This window comes from Dipteris shenzhenensis, chromosome 20 (assembly GCF_047967505.1).
Source record: "Dipteris shenzhenensis isolate YYH24624 ecotype China chromosome 20, Dip_SZ_1.0, whole genome shotgun sequence".
Taxonomy (NCBI): Eukaryota; Viridiplantae; Streptophyta; class Polypodiopsida; order Gleicheniales; family Dipteridaceae; genus Dipteris; species Dipteris shenzhenensis.
In genome coordinates, this window is record NC_141615.1 from 11,560,536 (window position 1) to 11,579,457 (window position 18,922).

The following is an 18,922-nucleotide window of genomic DNA, read 5'->3' on the forward strand; positions in this document are numbered from 1 at the left end:
TTGAGGTGCTTTTGATTTGGCTAGTAGGATACACGATAAGATAACATATTTAGCTAGTAGGATACAGGATAAGATATTGATTCAACAATAGGTTAGGGGAAAATCAATAACCACCATAACATACATAGAACATAACTCGATCATAAGGAAAAGCATGGTTATCACATAATGTGATGTAAAAAAGGAATAGAGTCCTAGAGTTGAGGTGCTTTAGATTCACATAGTAGGATACACAAGAAAATATCGGGTATATTGAGTACCTTTATTGTAGGTCAAGTTGTATGCCCAAATACTTGTGAAGGCAAAGTGCCCATTCTAGAGGGCCTTATGAAGCATTCCTTTGAGGAAACGTGCATGCCAATGGTAGAAATTTGTAATTAATAGAAAGGAGAGGCAATTGCTCAAGATGAATCTATTGAGAGAGTTTTGGTCTTTGTATTACTTGCAATTTCTACTCAAGACAATACAACCAGCTTTTCACCACACCTAATGCACCCAGTAATCACAATAGCAACATTAAGATACCCTTTATTCCTCTTGTCTTCTTTTTATACATCTCCCTTTGACAAGGCTTGGCGAGTACTACCCGCCAAGAATTTACATTTAGTTGCATCTACCTATCACTATCAAAGGTAGGTGACTTTATGGTCGGTGTCAAACTCCTTCTAACAAGCCGCCCCATCATTCAACTTGGCTAACTTCAATGGATTATTCCAATTTGGTCCATATTATGTCAACATTAGAAAATGGGTCACTTTACGCTTTTCCTTAACTGGTGCTTCATCATTACGGTGCGTCATTTCGCTAGTGCCCTCACTCGACTTCATGTCTTGTTGAGGCCCTCTGTCAAGGGGTTCAATAAGACCCTAGTTTCATGTTCGTGCCCCCTTGGTGTGAAAGATAGAAGACCCTAGTTTCATCTTGGTGCCCCTTTGAGGTAAAAGATAATTTTCCCAAGTATACATGTTGAGAATAACTCGAGAAGATGGATCTCACCTCATGCAAAAGGGTGAACAAAATTATCAATTCAAGTCAAAGTACTTGAAAGGGTTTCTAGCAAGCATTAAAAGATATGTTGAAATTTTTCTAGAGGATGCACAAGTTGGAGAGGAATCCCCTTACTATTGCATAAAAAGACATGCTTAGTTCCATGGATGGTCAGTGTCACTATAGGTGGTCATTATTAGATGAAGTAGGCTTATTCTTGCCTTTTAAAATATGAAGGGTGTCTAAGAGCTTTGTGGATATCTTGACTAAAGGTTGGGAGACTACGTAGAACCACCGTAACATGTCCTTTAAACATAATTCACAACATCACTCAATAATAGAGAAAAGCTTGGTTATCTCAAATTGTAAAAAAAGAATAGAGTCCTAGACTTAAGGTGCTTTAGATTTAGCTGTTAGGAACATGTAACAAATTCAGCTAGTAGGATTTAGCTAATTGGTTGGGGGAATATGGACAACCACCACAACATATTCTTACCGGAACATCATTCAATCATAAAGAAAAGCATGGTTCTCTTAGAATGTGATGTAAAAGTGGAATAGAGTCCTAGAGTTGAGGTGCTTTCGATTAAGCTAGAATGATACACAAGAAAATATGACTTTTCTTGTAGGTCGAGTCAAATGCCCAAATAGCTTGTGAAGGCAAAGTGCCCTTTTTAGAGAGCCTAATGAAGCATTCATTCAATGGAAGAATGGTGGAAATTTTTAATGAATGGAGGAATGCAACTAAAATGGAAAGGAAAGAAAATTGATGAGGATGAATGTATTGAGAGAGAAGTCCTCTTTGTGTTATGTTGAATTTCTAATCAAGGCACTATAACCATATTTTGACCACACCCAACACCCCCAGTAATCACAATAGAAACATGAGAAGAACCTTTATTAATCTTCTCTTCTTTCTTTTCTAAATCTCCCTTTGACAAGGCTTGGCAAGTACCAACCACAAAGCATTTACATTTAGTTCCATCTACCCATTATAGTAGGGGGATCGGTGCCTTTAAGGTCGGTGTTAAAACTCCTTCTGACAAGGCAGCCCCATCATTTATCTTGGCATATTCTTCTAGCTTCAATGGCTTATTCCAATTCGGTCCATATTATGCTAACTTCAACAAATGGATTACTTTATTTTACACATACTTGTGCTTCATTACAGTGCATCATTTTGCTAGTTCCCTTCGCTCAACTTCATGTCTTGTTGAGGCCCTTTGTCCAGAGGGTTCATAATATCCTAGTTTCATGTTGGTGCCCCCTTGGGGTGAAAGATAGAAGACCCTAGCTTCATGTTGGTGCCCCCTTTGCGGTGAAAGATAATTTTCCCAAGTAGACATGTCAAGAATAACTTTGAAAGATGGGTATGACCTCATGCAAAATGTTGGACAACACTCTAAGGGAAGTCAAAGGATTTACAAGGAATTCTAGCAACCATTAGAATAAATTTTGAATCTTTTAAATATCTTAGTTGAGTCCTAGGAGGATGCATTGGATGACTCTTTTGTTACCAAGGATGGGGAGATGTCCTTATTAGTTGATTCAATCTTCAATTATTTTCTTGATTAATTTAGAGATGAATTACACAATGGCTTACCTCCAAAAAGAAAATGTTCAACACAAGATTGAACTTACTCCAAGGGTAAAATCTATAAATAGCCATCATATAGGTTGAGTTTCATAGAAGAGGTGAAGTTATAAAGACAGTTAACAAGAAGGGTATCTCAAGTTGGAGTAGATTCAAACTAGTTTCTCGGCTTTTTACTTCACCAATAATATTTAAAAAAAAGAAGGATGACACCTTTTATTTGTGTATTGATTTCTCCTTATGATGAGGTAGACCCATCATTTAGCTTGGCTAGCTTCAATGTCTTACTCCAATTCAGTCCATATTATGTTGACTTTAGCAAATGGGGTCAATTCTTGTTTTTCCAAGACTAGTGCTTCATTACAGTGCATCATTTTGCTAGTGCCCTTTGCTCAGCTTCATGCCTTGTTGAGGCCCTTTGGCAGGGGGTTCAATATGACCATAGTTTCATGTTTGTGCCCCATTGAGGTGAAAGATAAAAGACCCTAGTTTCATGTTGGTGCCTCTTTGGGGTGAAATATAATTTTCCTAAGTATATAGGTCAAGAATAACTCCTGAAGATGGATCGCACCTCATACAAAAGGTTAAAGAAAATTATCAACTGAAATCAAAGTAGTTGAAAGGGTTTCTAGCAACCATTAGAAGATATTTTGAACATTCTTCTAGAGGATGCACAAGCTAGAGAGGAATCCCCTTACTCTTGTATAAAAAGACCTTCTTAGTCTTATGGATGGTTGGTGTCATTATTAGGTTGTTATTATTAGATGAAGTAGGATTATTCTTGTCTTTTAAAATATGAGGGCATCTAAGAGCTTTGTGGACATCTTGACTAAAGGTTGGGAGACTAGACTGGCAGTGCCGGTTGTTTGACGGATGTCTGTGCCACAGACGATGGCTTTTGTGGGTTGTGTCTGTGTGGTATATGCTAGGTGTGATGGATTGTGTCTCATGATTTGGTAAATGGAACCGTGGATTTCAAATAAACGGAATGGTGGTTTCAAGAAAGAGACTGGGGATTTTGTGTGTGGGTGAGACATTACTGGTTGTTTGTCCTGTTAGTCCTATTCATGCCACACAAGTAATTTATGTTGTCTATAACATACATAGTAGTAATATGCTTTATGTAGGACAAACCTATTGAACGGCTTTTATTCGTTTTCAAGAACATGTTAGGGAAGCTAGAAAAGTTCACAAGAAGAATTCCTTGATTGAGAATTCGAACTCTTATGTGTAGCAATGGCAAAATCTGGTTTCGATTCTTTCGTTACTTTGCTATTGAGCATATAGAGGGCCATTTTAATAATGCTAGGGATTTTTACAAGGCTGCCCGACCTCGTGAATTGTTTTGGATGAGAACTTTACACACTTTCTTCCCAAGAGGTTTTAATTTGGAAGGAAAATCAACTCATCATAAGAATATAAGAACGTCTAAAATGAACCCTATGATGTGGAGAACTCATATCAAGCCCTTTAACATTCCTCTTTATCAACATAGTCATACGCCTACCCTTGTATGGAAACCTAAAGTTATTTATGGGATTGTCCTAGCTCTCTTGCAATCTCACATGTTGATCGTCCCTCACTTCCTCTTCCTTCTCTTCCTTCTCTTTCATATCCTTTAACTTCCTCAGCTCCAAGAGTTTTTGCTTCTTGAGACTATAAAAGAAGACGACTTTACCTAGATAGACTAATGTCTCTGGGTCTTTTTTCAATACAAGTTTTTGAAAAATATAATGTCAGAGTTCTTTTCAAACTTCAACACACCTTGGAAAACTTCTCTTTTGAGGATTTGAATCTAAATAAGCTCCATTATATACAACTCAAAACTTCGTTGGATCGCTTCTTAAAATTAAAAGCTTCCTTTCAATGCAAAAAACTCTATCTAAATAAACAACTCTTGATTTCTATTTTTACTTGTCCTTTTCTTGACGAGGTAGGCTTGAACTCAATTTTGAAGTCATTTCTGATTTGGCAAAATATGGAGTCATTTCTTCCCAATTCCATAGATTTTCCCGCCTTTGTACAACTAAGGAGTTTTTAATCACTCAATATAGTAATTTGATCACTTTACTATTACACAAGAGGTATAATCCAAGGAAAATAATGAAAAAAGTACGCACAATCTTAGATATGAAGTCTTTTATTTATGGTATATCAGCCTTAGGTATGTTTAGAATCATTGAACATAAGTTGAAAACAAAACGCGGGGAGCTGAATAGCCTGTTTTTCTTTTAGTTTCAAAAGAGAGTTTGATTGAGCATGCATGTGCTTTCTAAGTTAGGAATCTATATGTGTGTGTGTGTGTGTGTGTGTGTGTGTGTGTGACATAGAGAGAGAGAGAGAGAGAGAGAGAGAGAGAGAGAGATTATTCCAGTTTTTTGAAAGATTTTGTTTCTTAACCTGCTTGTTTATTTTTGCTTAGTCACCTTCTTCCTTTCTTCTTTATTTCTTGTTTTCTTTCTCTTTTGTTTCTTTGGTGTATCTTAGTAAGCACTACGTTTCCCCAAGAGACTCTGCAGGTCCTTATAAACCCAGTATAGCTGCTTATGCTTGGGCACTGATGACGACATAAGTGTTGCATTGCTTGCTAAGTATGTCTTCCTTTTGTTTTTCATAAAAGTTTTTGTTTACCTCTTTTTTCTTCTCTTTCATTTTCTCTTTTATTTTCTGTGTAGATTTTTGGTCTTTAGATCAACACAAAATCTAAATTTGTATGATTGGACTTATTCTAGTCTTACAAAGGTATATTTGAAGTCCCTTGAAGTAATGGATTCTCTCTCTCATTATGTGAGAAGAATTTGGAAACGTCCAGTAGTAGCTTGGAAGTATGTAAAAACTTTAGGACAAAAGGCTTTCAACTATGGAGAGATAAGTAAAAGGCTTTCAGAGCATTCAAAATCTTCTATCTTTAGAAAACCTTGCTTTTTTAAAAGCTAAGAGATTCCAAAGCTTTATTGATGCTGATTTAGGACATGTAGTCACAACTCTTCAATTTTGCTTTCTAGTAACTTAAGAGACCTTTTCATTTCGATCGTACACTTTGCCTTAAAAGCTATTGATAAGGGAATGTCAAAGTTTGCTTTGTTGCTTTGAAACTAGAAGAAGTCCCTTCAGTTAATTGCTCAAAGCAAAGCAACCATCTTTCTAAAGAAGTTTCTTAGATGGACAAATGTTCCAATAACTTTGTTTTTTTATGCAAAAAGTTTTACTTAGAATGTCTTTTGAGAGAAGTAAACTCGTTTGCAAAACTTATGCCCCTACCTTAGTTTCTCAAAAGGATCTGATCTCAGTTTTTGCAAGTCTTCAGGGTTTGTTTTTTGCAAAGAAAAGAAACTTCTATTAATGCTTGGAAATAACCCCATACCAATCAGCTGCCAGAATAGGATTGATGATGGTAAATACAAGGAGAAAAGTCTGGCTGTTCCAGTCCCACTTATCGGACATCCCGGCTCATTGCATAGGGACTATCCGGAGCAGGGGCGAACAGCCAAGGTGGAGGCTTGTACATCCAGCGGAAATCTCCCGTCAAAAAAGTGTAGAATATGTATGTAGGCCAAGCCTTGCAGAAACGATTCCGCCTCTCAGCAATACCGCTCTCATCAGGCGTGAAGATGATGTCCTGCCAAATGGCTACTAGTGTAGCTGCCGGTGGAACTTGTTGCCCTCCCATGACCTGATTGCAATGGGTGACCTAGATGTTCTAGGCATTGAATATGCTGGCCGCTGTCTCTCACACACTGTCCTCCAGTAACGACAACGGGCGGGTGCAGGACTGTGGTACAACATCAAGGAACTCCATTCGTAGGACCTGCTCACCATGAATCCTGTAAGTCGGTGATATCGGATCAATAGCAAAAGCGTGGCGTTCCTCTGTGAGCCATGCCACCATCCCCTGCGTGAAGTCTCTCTGCATCCTCTGTGTCCTGGCCACAATTTGGAACGCTGCCGTCCAAAATGCTATGTGCCATGGAACAGCTCCAAAGGCAGTGTGGGATCGTCTCTAACTCCCTCATAGCGGGCACACCTGCCATCAACCCTCATTTGCTCTAGCTAGGGGCCGATCGGTAAGCCCCTGTGGGCTACCATCCAGAAGAAGTAGGAGATCTTTGGTGGCCAAAGGCTAGACCATAGTCGTAGCCAAAAGTGGCTTACCACCTTCCTAGGAACCTCATGCTCCAACCATTGCCGCTCCCTCGATGGGGTCCATGCTGCTGCCTCTAGCTGGATGTGTCTACCAATGCAAGTCGTGCAAGAAAAGAATGGTACCTCCGACATCGTGTCTCAGTGTCCCAACTTCACTGGCCAGTACCACTCTCCTGGGTCCACTGGATGTGGTCTGCCCCTGCCTTCCCACAACCAGAGACGCCAAACTGCTCGGTGATCGGATCAATATGCCAAACTCTGCCCAAGCGGCCAACCACCCTGATCCTCTACCACTCTATATCCTCCAAGGCTGCCAGCTGATCCGTCTCTCGCTCTGACTAAGTTTGTAGAATGTCCCCTTGTAGAATCTGCGGCGAATGAAGCCCAAGTGTTCTCTGAACAAGGGGACCCACAGAGGTACCCCTGTTCGTGAGCACCGACAGTCCAAGCAGTGAGGGGTCCAGGGGTTGTGCAACCCCACCCACCATGACTCCGGAATCCCTGAGTCGATCTCAGCTATGCGTATGCCCTAGCCTCGCATGTACGAGAGTGACTGTGTCATGGCCTTTGTATCCCTGGAGAGCCGGCTCCAAGACCCATAGGATCTCGCTAGGCTGTTGTCCCACTGTGCCCGTCTAATGTGCGTTCTCTGACCGAGCATTCGACTGTCTGCGTCCCTGACCTCCAGGTGCCAGAGAATAGGCTGCCTCTCGAACTCCTCCCTGCAGGAAGGGCTGGCCCGGGTGAGTCCTCCTGAAACCCTACGTCACACCCTGGTGAAACTCCTCGTGAAGGGGGATCCTCTCCTTGTGCGTGGTGCCTCCGAGAAAATCCACCTGTAAGCCTGCTGCCAGTTCGAACCATTAGCTTGCCTAGGAGGGCCGACTATGCATCTTCGGGTCTATATACCCAATCCCCTCGAAGACAGTGGAAGGATAACTATCTGCCACGCCACTCTAGCCTTGGTGTTTCGGGTGATGTCCAAACCGGCCAAGAGAAAGTTGAGCACTAGTCTTTTGAGCTGCCCCATGCAACCCTTGTGGAAGCACCAGCATGATGCAATGTACCGGGGTGTAGCGAGTAAAACTTGGTTGACAACAAGAGCTCTACTTGCGAGGGAGAGTGTGGCCGAACTCCGATATAGGAGCTTGCGCCAAACGCTCTCTAGTACCGGGACAATCTTACTAAAGTTTTAAGCTGAGATTTGACGATTCGACATCCTTTTGTTTCACAGTTATGATTCCCCAAATAATTAAAGTAGCTATCTGGGGTGGATGTGCGTCTCTGTGTGTCGATGGATGTCGTGAAATGGCTTTGCGAAAGGTTGATTGTTACGCTCAGTTCTCTTGGTTCTAATTTCAGTGCATCCATTTGCTCCAGCCAATTATGGGACAAAGATAGATGCAAAGTGCTAAAAGTTGAGAAAACAGCTTTATGTTTTGACTTTTTATGGCTAGATAATAAAAATAATGACATCAATTCTAAAAGGAAAAGATACAAAAGGTAGGAGTGTTGAACATGTTTGCCCTTGGATAGATTTTCTTAGATAATCTTCGTCACAATGGGTGATTCTTTGTTTCAACAAACTATAAGAATCACTTCTTGTGTTGTCTTTTTAGCAAACTTTTATCTTTTCACTTATGTGAGTTTATGCAAGGTCTTATATCTATCAATACTTGCCCTATCATTCTAATAAGCTTGGCCAGGTTAGGCATTTTATAGAGGATTTATTTGTACCAGATATTCCTGACTTTCAAGACTTTATGTACAAAGATGATTGTGCTTTTGGAGAAGTTATCTATCCTCGTGACTTGTGAACTGAAATGCACTTCAAAAGGGGATTTGCCCAAGAGACTCCGAGGGAGCCACCCTCTACTACCACATCTCACGAAAGGAACCAAGGGAGGGCTGCACCCTATATTGTAGATGGTCGCTTAGTGGCTTGGGCCTCCCAAAGGAAAATTTTTAAGGAACGAGAGACGGGGAGCAAGGGAGTGTGGTAGCCGGAGAGGGAGAAAGAGAGGCGTAGAGGAGGTGAGGCGAAGGTAAGGTGGAGGGGGGAAAGCTTCACGGTAGCGAGACGAGCATGAGACGCAATTCTTCTTTGACTCGTCTTCAAGGTTTGTTTGCAATCCAAGTATCCCTTTTCTTTGTGCTGCCTGGAAGTTTCGCAAAACTCCAAAAAAGCCAATATTTATTGCAGCTGCGTGTGAGACTACTTTGACAGATGTCTCTAAATGGCTAAGCTACTGCGTCAAAGCCATCTTGCCTATGTCCATGAACTTTGGAGGGACTTATTAAAAGAGGCAGATGCCCCCTCACATTCAAGCTGGATTTTAAATGACTCTGTAGGAGCGATTCTTGTTGTAAAATTTTTTAATTCCTCTCGAAGCATTCAGGAAATTAGTCTCCTATTCTCCTTCAAACTTGTGATTTTACTACGCTTTATACAAAGATCGAGCTGGAAGCTCTGAAGTTTAGAATAAAAAAGCTAATGGCTGAAGTTTTAAGCCGAGATTTGACAATTCAACATCCTTTTGTGTCATAGTTCTGATTCCCCAAATAATTAAAGTAGCTATCTGTGGTGCATGTGCGTCTCTGTGTGTTGATGGATGTCGTGATATGGCTCTGCAAAAGGAACAGTGTTACGCTCAGTTCTCTTGGTTCTGATTTTAGTGCATCCACTTGCTCCAGCCAATTATGGGACAAAGATAGATGCAAAGTGCTAAAAGTTGAGAAAACAGCTTTATGTTTTTTTTTTGGGGGGGCAAAAAAGAGACTTCTATTAAGTAAGAAAGAAACTCGCTAGAGCAAGCTCTATGCGGAAATACAACATGCTAAGCATGTAATAAAAACACCTCAGAGGAATGAGGTAGAAAGAAACCAGGGCTGAGGTTGAAAATGCCGACTCAACCCTGTAGAAGTCTCAACAAAGAAGGGAGAATCTCTCCAATCTCTGAGAAAAGTAACTCTCCTGGAGGAGGCTACTCGAGATGATCCCTGCATGGTCACCCAAATGGCCATCAGAGTGTGTATCGTATCTGTCCAAGTACTGGCCAAGATCTGAGAAGGGTGAACGTGAGAACCCTCCAAAGCCTCAATGCATCTGGCTCTCCAAATGTGCCATGCTGCAATGCTAGCTAAGACCTCCCATGGAGAGTCAACCAAGGAATGAGCAGCCCTAAAGAGAGTGGCCAGAACATCCTCAAGAGAGCACGACTCCACAAGGTGTCGTCGGATGTGAAGAGCCCAAGGGGAGTCAAGTCTCTCATAAAATACCTGGGGCCCTGAAAGAGTGAGCCAAGCCACTGATCCCCAAGTCATATAGAAGGGTAGGCAAATAAAAGTGCTGAAAAGTCTTGCCATCCCCTTCCATATGATTCTCACATGTCTGCAATCCCGAAGGTAGTGCTGTACTGTCTCCAAAGCAGAAAGGCAATGAGGGCAAGAAGGGTCAGACCTCCAAAGGTTCACTGGTATCCCCCCATGAATAGAAAGCCCAAAGAAGAGAGTGATTTTTCTATTCCGATGGGATTTCCAGAGCCTCTGCTAAAAATTTTTCTGCAAGTCAGCAGAAATCTAAAAGTTCTCCCAATGAGGAGCTCTGGTAGGCCTCCAACCCCTACAGCTGAGCTGGAATTTCCTGGCATTGTGGAATTTCCTGGCATTTTGCTAAGATTGCTGCACCATTCACTGACCTACTCAACAAGGATCCCTATGTCCATACATCAGAAAAGAGTTTCCAGCAATTGAAGATTGTCCTTTTCTCAGCTGATGCAAGTGGGAGAGGCATTGATGCATTCCTTAAGTAGCTTTATGGAGTTATTGCCTTTGAGAGTAGAAAGTTGGATGCTAAAGAGGTCACTTACAACATATATGATCAGGAGATGTGGGCCATACTCCATGCCTTTCAGACGTGGCACTATTTATAGAGAAAACGATAGGTTTGTAGTGGAGCGATCAAAAATAGACGATACTCAGACACAACTGAAGAATGGAACTCAGAAAACATAGTGCCTGTCGGTAATATGAAAAACTGAATACAAGAACCTCAAGCCGTCGTGTCTCAAGGACCGTGGCTGAGGTGAATCAGAAAGATGATTCCATGTAGAGAAACTGTAGAAAAGATAGCAGCAGAGGGAGCGAAACGCAGTCCTCCGTGTAGCTCGATGATGACGAAGATGATGAAGGGCTGGAGCTGCCCTAGGAAATGGCTGAAAACAGCATGCTCTGAGGAAGGAACCTTCAGGCTATCTGGAATAGCAACATGATGAAGAAAAGGAGCAGATCTAGAGCAGCAGCTGGAGGTCCAGGGCTAGATCTGGAGGAGAGGAATAGAGAGACAGAGGAGTTGGGGTAGAACTGGAGCAGAGGAGTAGATTTGGAGGAGGGGCTACAGCAAAGGAAGGAGGAGGTGAGGAGCAGCTGTAGGTCTAGTCACAGAGAGTGAGGGGGTAGGTAGTCTTTTATCTCTCTTTTATAGGCCTGACCCAGGAGGTCGACTAGCTGGTCAGTGGGCTGGCCAGCTGATCGTTGGCTGGCCAGTTGGTCGGCCAGTTCTGGGTCGGCCAGACAAGCTGGTCGGCCTGATTCTGGCCGACAGCATGGCCCTGCTGGCTACTGGTATGTTTGCTCCTAAATTGGGGATTGTAGTTGCTTAACACTATTATGTCTAGGGCAGTCATTTCAAGGTAAAGATAGATCATAAGACTCTCAACTATTTCGTATCACAAATTAATCTTTCTCCCAAACAAAGGAGATGGCTTTCTATAGTTCAAAATTATGATTTTGATATTGAGTATAAGGTAGGAAAGGAAAGTATTGTGGCTAACTCTTTATTTAGGCACTTTGATTTCCATCACATAGGGGTATAAGAAGTGGATACATGGTATTCAAGAAGAGTATCTCTCAGATAATGAAGCTGCTGTCATATTCCAGGACCTACAAAATCCTTCATGTGAAGACCATCCTCATTACAAGTTGTCTAATGGTTTATTGTGGTATAAAGGGAGGATTTTTCTTGCGGATAATTCTCTCTTAGCTGGTCGCATTGGATTATTTAAGACTTTGAAAAGGTCAGACATAGTTTTATATGGAAGGGGTTATGGAGATAAATTTGTCCAAGCATGCAAACCCCGTCAGCAAAATAGGGAATTAAATGTCAAACTAGCTGGATTGCTTCAACCTCTTCACATTTCCGAGGGGAAGTGGACCCACATTTCTATGGACTTTATAACTGGATTACCAGTGACAGCAAAGGGGTGATAGCATCTTTGTGTTTATGGATAAGGCTTACAAAGGCAGCACATTTTATACCCACAAAGATACAATACTCAGCTTCTGTGATGGCAGCTCAGTTCATAAAGCATGTATTCAAATTACATGGCATGCCTCACAAATTAGTAAGTGACGGGGATATTAAATTTAATGGGTTAGTTTTGGCAAGAATTGTTCAAAGCCATGGGCACTCTCCTCACCCCAAACATGGCTGACCATCCAGAAACTGATTGCCAAACTGAAAAAGGTGGCTTGAGGAATATCTTAGAAATTATTCTTTTGACACTCGGGATAAATGGCTTCACTTGGCTGAATTCTGTTATAACAGTAGCACATACTTCCATAGGGATGAGCCCATTTGAGGTACTCTATTGGTACAAAATTCATATCCCTTTCAGTATTCTTGATGGAACCATTTCCCATCAGCAAGCCATTGAGGATGTAGCTCATATGACAGCCCTATTTCAACGGTGCAAAGACCGCATGATGAAAGCACAAGCACGCATGAAGACCTATGCTGATGCTCATAGGAGGGAGTTTGAATTTAAAGTTGGGGATTTTGTTTTTCACAGACTTCATAAGTCAGATATGGAAGGCGAATACCAATGTTAAATTGGCTCACAGATATTGTGGTCTGTACAAGGTGTTTCAAAAAATTGGTGAAGGTGGCTTATAGTCGGGAATTGCCCCCTTCCGTAAAGAGTCTAACTCATCAGGTTTTGGAGGAGCTTCCTCCAATGGATGAGCACATATATGAAGGAATTATTGGATTCAAGGACAGGATACTCAAAAACATAGCTTATATTGAATATTACATTAAATGGAGGGGTTTACTTGATGATGAATCATCCTGGCAGCCATCATCGATAGTAGAGCAGTATCCACATCTGCTCAGCTGATTTCTTGACAGATGTTAGCTTCAGCCTCATGGATGGATGTTCTGGAATCTCAATCCTGCACTTACTGCAATGCTCTCTATACTCCCATCATTGTTGCTGCAGACCCACATGTATCAGAGATGATTGTGTCATTTGGACTTGCTGTCACAACATGTTTTGACCAAATACGAGTTACTTTTCATTGTAATTCCTTGTTATAGCCATTGGAAATTTGAGGGCAAATTTCTTTTGACTGTAACAAAGGGTAAATGTACTTAGTTAGCTTTTAGAATGGTGGGCTTTTTAATGGCTTGTAAATAAATGGTTCTTTTAGTAAGGGAAGCCAAAAGTTGCCATGTGGCATCATAGGTTGGCCATCCTATAAGTAGACTTGTAATATAAAAGGGAGCTCTTCAGTACTATGTACCTTTTCATTCTTAATGCAATCTTGTGATCACTCATTTACAGCTGAGCTTGACTAGTTCTAGGTTGAACTAGGATGCTCTTTCCTCCTCACTAGCTATGGATCTACACACTGTTGAACTAGACCTAAACTAGCATGCTGTAGGCTAGTTTAGCTACATGTTTGTAGGTTCACCTTGGCATGATTATCGTGGGTTATGGGTTGTGTGTGTGTGTGGCATTTCTGGACGTTTGTTAATTTCTTCACTGCTATTTACTTTGGGCTCTTTAATTGCCTGTGCAATTTGGGAGTTTTAGAGACCCTGTTGAACTTCTATCTATAGGCTCATCTCACATGATTATTGCACATGGAAATGACTTTTAGTGTGCATGTATGGGTGTATATGTTTGTTTTCTTAGATTGAGTTGTTTTCAAATTGTTTCCTCACATTTTGAGTCTTTCCCCCCTTCTCAGAACAATGGTTTCAGGAAAAAAAAGTCGGTTGTGGGTTGTGTGTGGGACATTGCTGGATGTTTGTTAATGTCTGCACTGCTATTTACTTCGGCCCTGTGGTGTATGTGTTTGTTTGTTTAGATTGAGAGGTTTTCAAGCATGGTGGCCTCACTTTTTGAGTCTTTTCCCCCTCCTCAAAACAATGGTTTCAGACAAAAACTTTTGGGTTGTGTGTGGGATAGTGTTAGATGTTTGTTAAGGTGGTTGGTTTTTTAAAAATGTCTGGACTGCTGTCTACTTTGGTCTCCTTAATTGCCTCCAGCAGCTCATGAGTTTTAGATACGCTGTTGAACTTTCATTTATGGGTTCAGCTTGGCGTGATTGTCCACAGTGTGTGTGTGCGTGTGCATGCCCGGTATATGTGTGTTTATTTGTTTAGCTTGAGTTGTTTTCAAATTGTTTCATTGCTCCTTTTCCCCTTCTCATATTTGTGGGTTGTGGGTTGTGCGCATGGCACGACCCTCATGCACTCTTATAGGTTGGGACATTTTGTGCTGGCAAGAGACTGTGGCTTTGGTGGGTTTTGTATGTGTGGTGTGTGCTAGTTTTGGTCAATTGTGTGTTAAACGGAAGAGTGGGTTTTAGATAAACAAAATGTTGGTCTCAGGAAAAGGACTGGGGGTTGTGTGTCTGGTTGTGTTCGTGAATATTTGCAGTGCTAACGGTGTATGCTAGTTTTGGTTTATTGGGTCTGCGTGGTGTGTGGTAATTTTGGTGGCCTGTCTAGGGTTTAGAACAGAGGTTTAAGTTCAGCAGAAAAGAACTGTGGGTTGTGTCTGCTTCGCATTGCTGGCTGTTTGTGAATGTCTGCAGACTAAAGAAAAGACTGCTTACTTTGGCTTGCACATGGCATGATCCCTTATGCAATCTTATAGGCCCCATGGGACATTTTATGATGCCAAGAGTGTGTGGGAGCATGGCTTAATTTGCATGATGGTGTACACGTTTGCGTGCGTGCATGTGCGTGTGTGTGTGTTTTATTAGATTTGAGTTGTTTTCAGTTGAAACAGTGCTTTGTGTTTATGTGGCATTGCTTTGTGTGCATGTATGTGCTTGTGGTGTATGTGTTTGTTTTTTTAGATTTGAGTTGTTTTTAGATTGTTTGATTACGGTGGCTCTACGTTTTGATCCTTTCCCGTTGGATGTTTGTTAAAGTCTGCATTGCTATTTACTTCGGCTGTGGCGTATGTGTTTGTTTGTTTAGATTGACAGGTTTTCAATTATGGTGGCCTTTTCAACCTTCTTAAAAGAATGGTTTCAAAAAAAAATTGTGGGTTGTGTGTGGGACAGTGTTAGATATTTGTTAAAGTTATTGGATTTTTATTATGTTTGGACTGCTGTCTATTTTGGCCTCCTTAATTGCCTGCAGCAGTTCATGAGTTTTAGATACGCTGTTGAACTTTTATTTTTGGGTTCAGCTTGGCATGATTGTCGCAGATGGTAATGACTTCATAGTGTGTGTGTGCGTGCACATGCCTGGTATATGTGTATTCATTTGTTTAGCTTGAGTTGTTTTCAAACTGTTTCATTGCTCTTTCAAGTTGGCCTCACATTTTGAGTCCTTTTCCCCTTCTCAGAACAATGATTTCATAGAAGTGGATGTTTGCTAGTGTCTGTACCGTTGTTTAAATTTGGCCTCTTTGATTTTCTACTGCAGTTCTGAGACCCTGCTGGACAAGGTGTCAAACCTTCTGCATGCACAGCCCAACACCAGTGCCAGCAGGTATCACCCTTCTCTCTCTTCTTTTCCCTCTTTTTTACTGCATTGTGTCTGTGCGACTCTCTATGGTGTATGCTAGTTTCGATTTATCGAGCCTGTGTGCTAATTTGTGCGGCTTTGTGTGGTGTATGCTAGTTTTGGTTTATTTGGAGTGTGTGCTAATTTTCGTGGATTGCGTCTTGGGTGGCTCCAGGTCAAGCAAATATAATTTTGTGTGTTGCGTGCGTGTGTATGGCATCGCTAGCCCTTTGCAGACTATGTCTACTTACTTTGGCTTGCGCATGGCACGACCCTCATGCAATCTTATAGGTTGAGACATTCTATGCTAGCAAGGGTGTGTAGGAGCATGGCTTATTTGCATGGGAAACGGTAGTTTGTGTGTGTTTGTGTGGTATTGCCGGCTCTGTGGCGGATGTCTGCATCACAAACTATGGCTTTGGTGCGTTTTTTTTGTGTGGTGTGCTAGTTTTGGTGGATTGTGTCTTGGGTTTTGGTAAATGCAACAGTGGGTTTTAGATAAACAGAATGTTGGTTTCAGAAAAAGAACTAGGGGTTCTGTGTCTGGTAGTTTGGTCGTTCATGAATATCTGCAATGCTGACGGTGTATGCTATTTTGTTTTATTGTGTCTGTGTGGGATGTTGCAATTTTGGTGACCAGTCTAGGGTTTAGAAAGTGGCTTAGGTTCAGGGGAAAAAAATTGTGGGTTGTATCTGCGTTGGCATTGCTGGCTGTTTGTAAATGTCTACAGACTAAAGAAAAGATTGCTTAGGTTCAGGGGGAAGAAATTGTGGGTTGTGTCTGCTTTAGCATTGTTGGCTGGTTCTAAACGTCTGCAGACTAAAGAAAAGAATGCTTACTTTGGCTTGCGCATGGGATGATCCCTTATGCAATCTTATAGGTCCCATGGGACATTTTATGCTGGCAAGAGTGTGTGGGAGCATGGTTTAATTTGCATGGTGGTGTACATGTGTGCATGCTTGCGTGTGCGTGTGAAAACTGTGCTTTGTGTTTGTGTGGAATTTCTGGCTCTTTGACGGAAGTCCGCACCACAGACGATGGATTTTGTGGATTGTGTCTGTGTAGTGTATGCTAGGGTTGATGGATTGTGTCTCGGGTTTTGGTAAATGGAACAATGGGTTTTAGATAAACGGAATGGTGGTTTCAAGAAAGAGTTTTGTGTGTGGGCAAGGCATTACTGCCTGTTTGTGACTATTTGCACTACCGACTATGGCTGTTTACGTTAGCCTGCACATGGCACAAGCCCTTATGCAGCAACCTTCTGTGCTGCAAGAGTGCATCTTGCATGATGGTGCTCATGCAATGTAGTAGTCTGCGACCTTCTGTGCTTGCAAGGCTTGTTTGCACGATGGTGTTGGTGTGTTTGTGGCTTGAATGTCTGCACGCAGACTATGGTTTGCCCTCCACATGGCACAAGCTCTCATGCAACTCATAGTTTGCGACTTGTTGTGACGACATGAGCATGTCCAAGCTTGGCTTCATTGCATGATGTTGGGCATGTGTGTGGGGCATTGGTAGCTGTAGCCTGCAGGCTATGGTTGGCCTGCGCATGGCGCAAGCCTTCATGCAATCTCATAGGCTGCGACCTGTTCTAGCAAGTGCGCATCGGAGCATGGCTAGTCTGCATGATGGTGCACGGGCGCTTTTTGGGAAGGGGGGGCATCGCTGGCTGTTATATGGCACAAGCCCTCATGCAATCTTATACTAGGTTGCGACCTTCTGTAGTGTCTGCAGTAATGGCAAGAATAGCCAGGGCTTACTTGCACGATGTTTCTGTATTTCTTCTAAGCCACCTAACAGCATCTCCATTTTCACAAGTTGCATTCCATTTGTAGGATCACCTTGGTGTGATTACTGCAGAAATTAATGGCTCTTTAGGCTCATCTCGACATGATTATTTCAGATCGAGATAGTTTTTAGTGTGCATGTATGTGCCTGGGTTGTATGTGTTTGTTTAGATTTGAGTTGTTTTCAGATTGTTTCATTACGGCGGATGTCTGCGCCATACTATGGCTTTGGTGGGTTTTGTCTATGTGCTAGTTTTGGTGGATTATGTCTTGGGTTTTGTTAAACAGAACAGTAAAACAGAATGTTGGTTTCAGGAAAAGGACCGAGGGTTTTGTGTTGTGTTGTTTGGCTATTTGTGAATAGTTGAAATGCTGACGATGTATGCTACTTCTGGTTTATTGGATCTGTGTCGTGTGTGTTAATTTTGATGGCTTGTGTCTAGGGCTTAGAACAGTGGCTTAGGGTCAGGGGAAAAAATTTGTGGGTTATGTGTGCGTTGCCATTGGCTGTTTGTGAATGTCTGGAGACTAAAGAAAAGGTTGCTTACTTTGGCTTGCGAATGGCATGAGCTCTTATGCAATCTTATAGGCCCCATGGGACATTTTATGCTGGCAAGAGTGTGTGGGATTAATTTGCATGATGGTGTACATTCATTCGTATCTGTGTGTGTGAAAATAGTGCTTTGTGTGGCATTGCTGGCTCTTTGACGATTTGCACCATAAACGATGGTTTTTGTGGGTTGTATGATACCTTTGATGGATTGTGTCTCGGGTTTTGGTAAATGGAAGATCGGGTTTCACATAAAATGGAATGGTGGTTTCATGAAAGAGACGGGGAGTTTTGTGTGTGGATGAGGCATCATTACTGGCTGTTTGTGACTATCTGTACTACCAACTATGGCTGTTTATTTTTCACATGGCACCAGCTCATGCAGCAACCTTCTGTGCTGCAAGAGTGCGTCTTGCATGATGGTGCTCATGCAATTTAATAGGCTGCGACCTGCTGTGCTGGCATTGCTTATTTTCACAATGGTGGCTAGCATTGTAGGCTGTTTTTGAATGTCTATATGCAGACTATAGTTTGTCCTTATGTGTGTCTCTGTGTGTTATCTATGTGTGAAGCATTGCTAGCTGCAGGATATGGTTGGCCTATACATGACACAAGCCCTCATGCTATAGGCTGTGACCTCTGTGCTAGCAAGTGCACATTGGAGCATGGCTCGTTTGCATGATGGTGTGATGGAGTGTTTTTTTTTTTGGACATTTGTAGCTGTTTGCGAATGCCTACAACGCTGGCTATGACTGTTTACTCTGGCTTGCGCATGGCACAAGACCTCATATAATCTTATAATAGGCTGCGACCTTTTGTAGTGCCTGCAGTAATGATTTCATGGAAAAAATTTACGGGTTGTGAGTTGTGCGTGAGGCGTTGGTGGATGTCTGCACCGCTGTTTAATTTTGTCTCTTTGATTGCCTGTGCAGTTCTAAACTTGTGAAGACAAGGTGTCGGCTGTTGAAAGACTATATTCCATTATTGAAAAACAGAATGCAGAATTGAAGGTACAAAACGAAGCAATCAAGAAAGACAATGAAAATTTGAA